The sequence below is a fragment of the Dermacentor andersoni genome, chromosome 5 (assembly GCF_023375885.2).
Source record: "Dermacentor andersoni chromosome 5, qqDerAnde1_hic_scaffold, whole genome shotgun sequence".
In the NCBI taxonomy this organism is placed as follows: Eukaryota; Metazoa; Arthropoda; class Arachnida; order Ixodida; family Ixodidae; genus Dermacentor; species Dermacentor andersoni.
The window spans coordinates 65,706,743-65,713,609 of record NC_092818.1 but is presented as its reverse complement, the minus strand read 5'-3'; the positions used below and the strand labels follow the sequence as shown (position 1 = coordinate 65,713,609).

At 52.4% G+C, this 6,867-nt stretch overlaps 1 pseudogene; it reads left to right on the top strand.

Annotated features, from left to right (window-relative positions):
- Nucleotides 1-1,338: 1,338 nt before the first annotated feature.
- On the top strand, nt 1,339-5,937 carry LOC140218550 (uncharacterized; annotated as a pseudogene).
- The last annotated feature ends 930 nt before the right edge of the window (nt 5,938-6,867 follow it).

The window sequence follows — 6,867 nt, the reverse complement described above, 5'->3', positions numbered from 1 at the left end:
GAAAAGAAAGCATATTTCTGCTCAACGTCTAGAGCAACCCATCACCGAGGAAACAAAGATTCAAGACATTACTGCACAGAGCCAGCACCGCAGCGGGCCGCAACACGCTGATGGCGTGCGGAGAGTTCAACGCGATGAACCCTGCCTGGGGCTACAACAAGTACACAACAAAGGGCCGCGACCTGTACCAAGACGCCACGGAACTCGACTTCACCCTCATCACGGACCCGACACATCCGACGAGAATCGGTAACTCCGTGTCCAGGGACACCACTCCGGACCTCACGTTCGTCAAGGACGACATCCGGGGCGCGATCACCTGGAGAAACAAGGGGATCGACCTCAGCAGCGACCACACCTTGGTGGAAATCGGCATACCGGAACACAATGACACCAGCATTAAAACACACAGATGGATAGACTGGGATGCCTTTCGGGACGCCAGAAGCCAGAAGAGCGACGCTGACGACGAGATCGAAGACATCCACTCGTGGTCGGCCGAAATCAACAAGAGCGTACGCGACGCGACCAAAGAAATTGAAACGGGCGCGAAGATCGACAAAGTAGATAGCCGGGTTGTGCATCTCATCGAAGCCAAACAGTCGATACTCAATCGCTGGAAGCAACAACGGCTTAACCGCAGACTCAGAAAGAAGGTGGCGGAGCTGAACCGAGGGATCGAGGATCACTGCCGCGCGCTCTGCACGCAACAGTGGAACGAGATCTGCAACGCGGCAGACGGGCAGATGCACAGCGGGAAGACGTGGAACCTGCTGCGGCACCTGCTCGACGAAGCCAAGACCAAGTCGCACCAAAGGGACAGACTCGCCAGGCTCATACATCGGGCGGTCTCAGTACACGGCGCCGACGAAGTCACCAGGCACATTAAAGACAAATACCTGCCGACTACACCCACCGAACAACGCGCCGTACAGCGGCCTACCTAACGCGAAGCTCGATCGTGACATTGACGTCGAGGAGGTACACGCGGCCCTGCACGACCTCAACAGCCGGTCGGCTGCCGGCCCGGATCTCGTCACGAACAAGGTGCTCAAGAACCTCGATGATGGCTCGATTGAAAACCTCGCCAAATACTTCAACAAGTGCTGGAGAGCGGGCGCGCTGCCAAAGCTGTGGAAGACAGCCAAGACCATCCTGATCCCCAAGCCGGGGAAGCCGCCGGACACGGATAACATCCGGCCCATCTCGCTCACGTCATGCGTGGGCAAGGTGCTGGAGCACGTCCTGCTCAACAGGTGGCAAGACTACCTGGAACGAGAAGGGCTGTACCTGGCCACTTTGATCGGCTTCAGACAGCACCTCAGCACGCAGGACGCGATGCTGCAGCTCAAATACCAAATCATTGACGATGGTGGCAGCGCCCGCGACAACAAAGCAATCCTAGGGCTCGACCTTCAGAGCGCCTTCGATAAGGTGAAACACTCGGCGATTCTGTCCCAAGTCTCCACGCTCAACATGGGCGAAAGATCCTAGGACTACATCAAGGACTTCCTCACGGACAGGACCGCCGAGCTACGAGCAGGCGACCTACAGACGCAAGAGAAAAAGCTCGGGAGCACCGGCACACCACAGGGATCGGTCATTTCGCCGATGCTGTTCAACCTGGTAATGATCGGAGTGGCCGAAAAGCTCGCGGACATCGAAGACGTCAGGCACACCATCTAAGCGGACGATATCACGCTGTGGGTGACCGGTGGCAGCGACGCCCACATTGAGGGCGCGCTGCTAGCCGCCGTCGACGCAATAGAAGACCAGCTGGAAGGCGCCGGACTGAGATGTTCGCCGAGCAAATCGGAGCTTCTCATACTCCCACCTACCAAAAACAGCAGAGGCAAGACCAGACAACGCGAAAACGAAAAAATCAGAATCGTGACCAAATCCGGCAACGTGATCCCCGAGGTGGGCAAAATTAGGATCCTAGGCATGGTCATCGAAAAGCACGGAAGAAACGGCGAAACCATCACCCGTCTCACGGGAAAAGCAGCCAACGCGATTTGACTCCTTAAACGAGTCACTTCCCGGAAGGCTGGCATGAGAGAGGAGAGCCTTGTTAGACTCGTCCAATCCTTCGTCATCTGCCACGTTGCGTACGTTGCAGCCTACCACAGATGGCTGCAACACGAACGTAACAAAATGAACGTGCTCATCAGAAGAGCGTACAAGGCGGCGCTGGGCCTGTTCGAGTCCTCGAGCACGACCCGCTTGTTACAACTCGGGATACACAATACGCTCGAAGAAATAGCCGAAGCGCAACGCACCTTTCAACAGGAGCGGCTGTCCATGACCAAAGCCGGGAGGAAGATACTGGACGATCTGGGAATAGGATGCTCGAACGCGGTGGAGATGAAGCTCCCAGTCCCCGAAGAGGTCCGACGCCAGACCAGAATCGACCCCATACCGAAGAACATGAATCCCCAGTTCAACAAGGGAAGAAGAGCGGCGAGGGCCAAGGCTCTCATCGACCAGCATGCCAACGACGAACATGCGCGGTACGTGGACGCGGCTGAATACCAACGGAACGCCTTCGCAGCGGTCGTCATAAAGGCGTCAACAGGCGCCACGAGGACGGCAGCGAGCGTGAGAAGCGCCGGAGGGGAACAAGCGGAGGAGGTAGCCATCGGCCTGGCCATCGCCGACGCAGACTGCCACACGGTGCTGAGTGACTCGAGACAGGCGGTGCGAAACTTCGCCAAAGGCCAAATCTGCAGGGAGGCTGAGCGCGTACTGCGAGCGGTCAAACTACAAGATAGAAAAGTAAGACTCAAGTGGTTCCCGGCGCACGCGGGCGACGCGTCGGAACGCAATGAGAACCACAATGAGACGGCACACGCAGCGGCGCGAGCGCTAACCAACCGCGCCCCGGTGACAAACCGTCCGACGTGGTTCGGGACCAAGGACCGCATGACGGATTACAATAAAATCATGAAGGCCTACTGCCTGGCTCGCAGGACACTCCCACCCCCGCCCCCGAGGCTCAGTCGAGCGGAGGCGGTACTGTTGAGACAGCTCCAGACCGGGTCGCTACCGAGCCCGAGACTGATGCATCGCATGTACCCCGAGACATATCCGACCGATAAGTGCAGAGTCTGCCGGAGGGAGAGGGCAGATTACACGCACATCTTGTGGGACTCCGTTAAAAACCCGGAAGAAGCAAAATAAAAAACGATCCCACCGCGGCTTGAGGCAGCCGCGAAGAGCTACGACCGAGACGAACAGCTCTGGGCCGTCCAGCAGGTCCTCGGGGCGCTCGAAAGGCAGGTACCCAGCGAGCCGGCAACGGCGAGCGGAGATACGCGCCGAGTAAAGGCACGTTCACACCGAAGGCGGAGCGGACAAGCGGACAAGCGGATCCGGCCAAGCGGCCGCGGATTTTCCGCTTTGCGGAAAATACGCGGCCGCTTGGCCGGATCGCGCCCGGACCGATTTTTTCCGCGCGGATAAGTTGGCCGCTTTGGCCGCAGCCAATCAGAACCCGACACTGCGGAGGCGCTGGTGAAGGAATGTAAATGAATGTCTTTCTCTGGGCTTTTCGCTTCTGTTATTCAAAAGCGTCAAAACGGCAAGTTGGGCCAGTTAATTGGGATTCATAGTAAGGTTTGTTACAGCACAACACAAGACAAGGACAAAAGAAGGTATAAAACGACGACACGGCGCCGTGTCGTCGCTTTATACCTTCTTTTGTCCTTGTCTTGTGTTGCGCTGTAACAAATCTTGAAAATCGACTGGACAAGTGGCGAGTAAAATGCCAACGATCTCGTCTTCTTCGTCTGAGCTCATCATTTTGCAGAAGTAGATAGCGGACGGGAGCGCGTCGACCCACGAAGAAAAAAATATCGAAAGTGCGCGCACAAACCCAAAGTGCCGCGAGATGGCGGCACGTCCCTGAAATTGCTAAAGAAATTGCGAGATGCCCCGCCTTCCCGGCGGCGCGGATAGCCAGACAACGCGGCCGGTCTGAACAGGCGCGGGCGCTCGCCGCCTCGCCGCTTTGAAAATCCGCTTGTCCGCTTAGACGCTCCGCTTTCGGTGTGAATGTGCCTTAACGGCGTCTTCGTAGATGACGTAGGCCCTCGTCGGGGCGCACGAGCGGCCAACTGCAGGCACAAATAAAGTTGGCTTCAATCCAATCCAATCGCCGGACAGGGGCAATTGTAGATCGCAAGGAGAAGCCCTCGTCCTGCAGTGGACATAAAATGCCTACGCTGCTGCTTCTGCGGCTGCTGCTACTGATGATGATTAGAGAACAGAACAATTCGCCAACATGTATAGTTGTAATTATCTAGATAATTTTCTGTAATTACTCGAACGCCACTTACGTGTCTCACAGAGGTTAACCGTAACATTGTTATACTGTTATTGTCGTTAGCACATGCACCTTCGTTTCGTATTATGTTCAAGCAATAGATTGGACAACGTATTCCTTTTATACCTATACACACACTTCTTTTAATGTTTATTATGCACGTGCCCTTCACTCCTAAATCCCCGTTGGGTTTGACATGTATGAAATAAAAATAATAAAGAGAATAAAAAAAATAATAAAGAAATAATATAACACCGATTCCCAAAGCGCGTGGATCCTGCAATTTTTCTTAAATTTTTATTATTTCTTTTTGAGCAAGGGCAATATGCCGTGGGACACAGTAAGGTGAAATTTTTTTAATCCTCGTAATTGGTACAGGGAAACGTCCAGTTAACGAAGTGGACGTGACCCAAAAATTGTTTCGTTAAATCGAGAGCGGCACTATATAAAAAAGGTTGCAGTTTCGCCCGAAAGTCGAAGCATCGATTGCGATAGCAGATTAGTAGGCAGCTATACGAAGTAAGGATAGTAGTTTTATCAGCCATATAAAGTTGAAAACATTCTCTTTCTAAATGAATTAACAAGCATCAGCGCGCACAAACAAACACGAACACATCACACTCGATGAGCGCGGATACTCGCTGTCAAAACGCTTGTGTGAACAAGCGCGGCAGCAGCAGCGAGCGAAGTGACCTTCGTGAGATCTATTGCTTCAACGCAACAGCGGCGAGAACACAGCGCGCACAAAGGCATGAGCGAGGGTCAGTTCACATGGTCGCGAAGGGGAGGCTGAAATGTGGTTCCAAACCATGAGCAGCGACATCCATTGTGGTCGTGCGATTGACACGCGACTACATCTCGCGGGTCAAAACCCTCGTTGATGAAAATTATGCATCCAATACGTCACCAACCGAAACATTTGAAAAAGTACAGAAAATATAATTAGAATTTTAAAAATGTGAAGTCACAAGCTGTTTTCGTTCATCCACAAATAATTATGAATACTAAACTGTGCAGGCTTGCTTAAGTTTTCTCGTGGCTATGCGTGCTAAGATAAGCCGAGATTGTATTACCGTATTTAGCACTGGTAATGTCGTCAAAACTCTCTTATGCATAGCCATAAAAGGTAATGGCAATATATATGGTATAACCTTATAAGATTTGATCAGTAACATTATTTTGTAACTGCCTTTTCAGTAACTAATAAATTTTTCTATGTATTCAGTAATAAAAAAAAAAACTACAGGTGGCGCGCGTGCTGTGTCAGTGAAGGTTAAAGTGGGGTTTCTGTGAATTATTTCAATGTAATGTTGACTTAACACCAACATAACAGATGTGTGTTCGTACTGCGGACACATGCATACGGTACTTAGTTCAAAAGCTGGGTGAACCCATTCCTAGGAATTCATGGAAAACTCTCAAGGCTCACCAGTCTAATGCGTGCCGTTATAGAGTGAGGTCTATATATACAGATGGATGTATCCAGGTTGCACTGTGACGCGATGTTGCGGCAAAATTACGCTTCATTTGTACTGTTGTGTGCTTTGTGCATACCCTTTCACTGTTTACAAACATAGGTGCTGGACGGTTTCCGGTATCACTCATTAACGTAGCCCGCTAAATTTAGCAAGAAAAAAGGCATTGGCTGCGATATTGACTAGCAAGAGCGCGTTCTAATCTAAGCCCGCAGATTTTCAACACTTTTCCTCTGCAATAAGAACAATTTTACAAGTGAATGTTACCATAATTTACACGAACATTTTTATCTATTCGCCTTGAGGCGTAATGCGCGCGTCTTTTACCTGAAAACGTAAATATAAGCTTTCCTGCAGGAAAACAGCTTAAAAACGCGCTTTGGGTTCCGGCGCAGTAGACTGATAAGGCCCGTGACCGTAACTTTCTTGGGGGCGCACTCTCGCTGCAGTTATCGCGCAAGTGAAACCGTCTATATGCGATGTGATGTTAGCTGGCGCAATAGACCACTTGGCGCAACAAGTCTCGAACGGCAAGCTGTCTTTTTTTTTTTCTTTTCCACCGTGTAGTTGGCTCCGCGAAATGCATATTGGCGCTGCCATGGCTCCATAAACCTCCATTGCAGAACGTATGGGCTTCTATGGTACCTTCGCTGCTATGTGGAAATATACTTTTGCATGAGCCGCCTGCAGGTCCCCTTCAAGATACGGCGCTCAATTGCGCGTGGCCGTGCAAGGTACGCGCTGCGCGGAGTCGAAGCAGGGAGGCGGCGCGGGAGGGAGGCGGACAGCAACTCCCTCCCGCGCTGCCTCCCTGCTTTCCTCCGCATAGACTGAGCCGCGGTCGTCAGTACCCCTTGCGCCTGTTCGCGAAACGAGCATTTGTTGCCGGAACACTACGCCCCCCCCCCCCCCCCCCCCTCTGCCCGCTTCCCTCCCTTCCATTCCCCCTAGGTCTTTCGCGCGACGGAAAGCGGCGCGTTTACTCTCCGCTTTCTTCCTTAACGCGCACCAGATTGAGCCGCAATGGTCGGTTTCTTTCGCTTGCATTCACTCGCGCATACAACATAC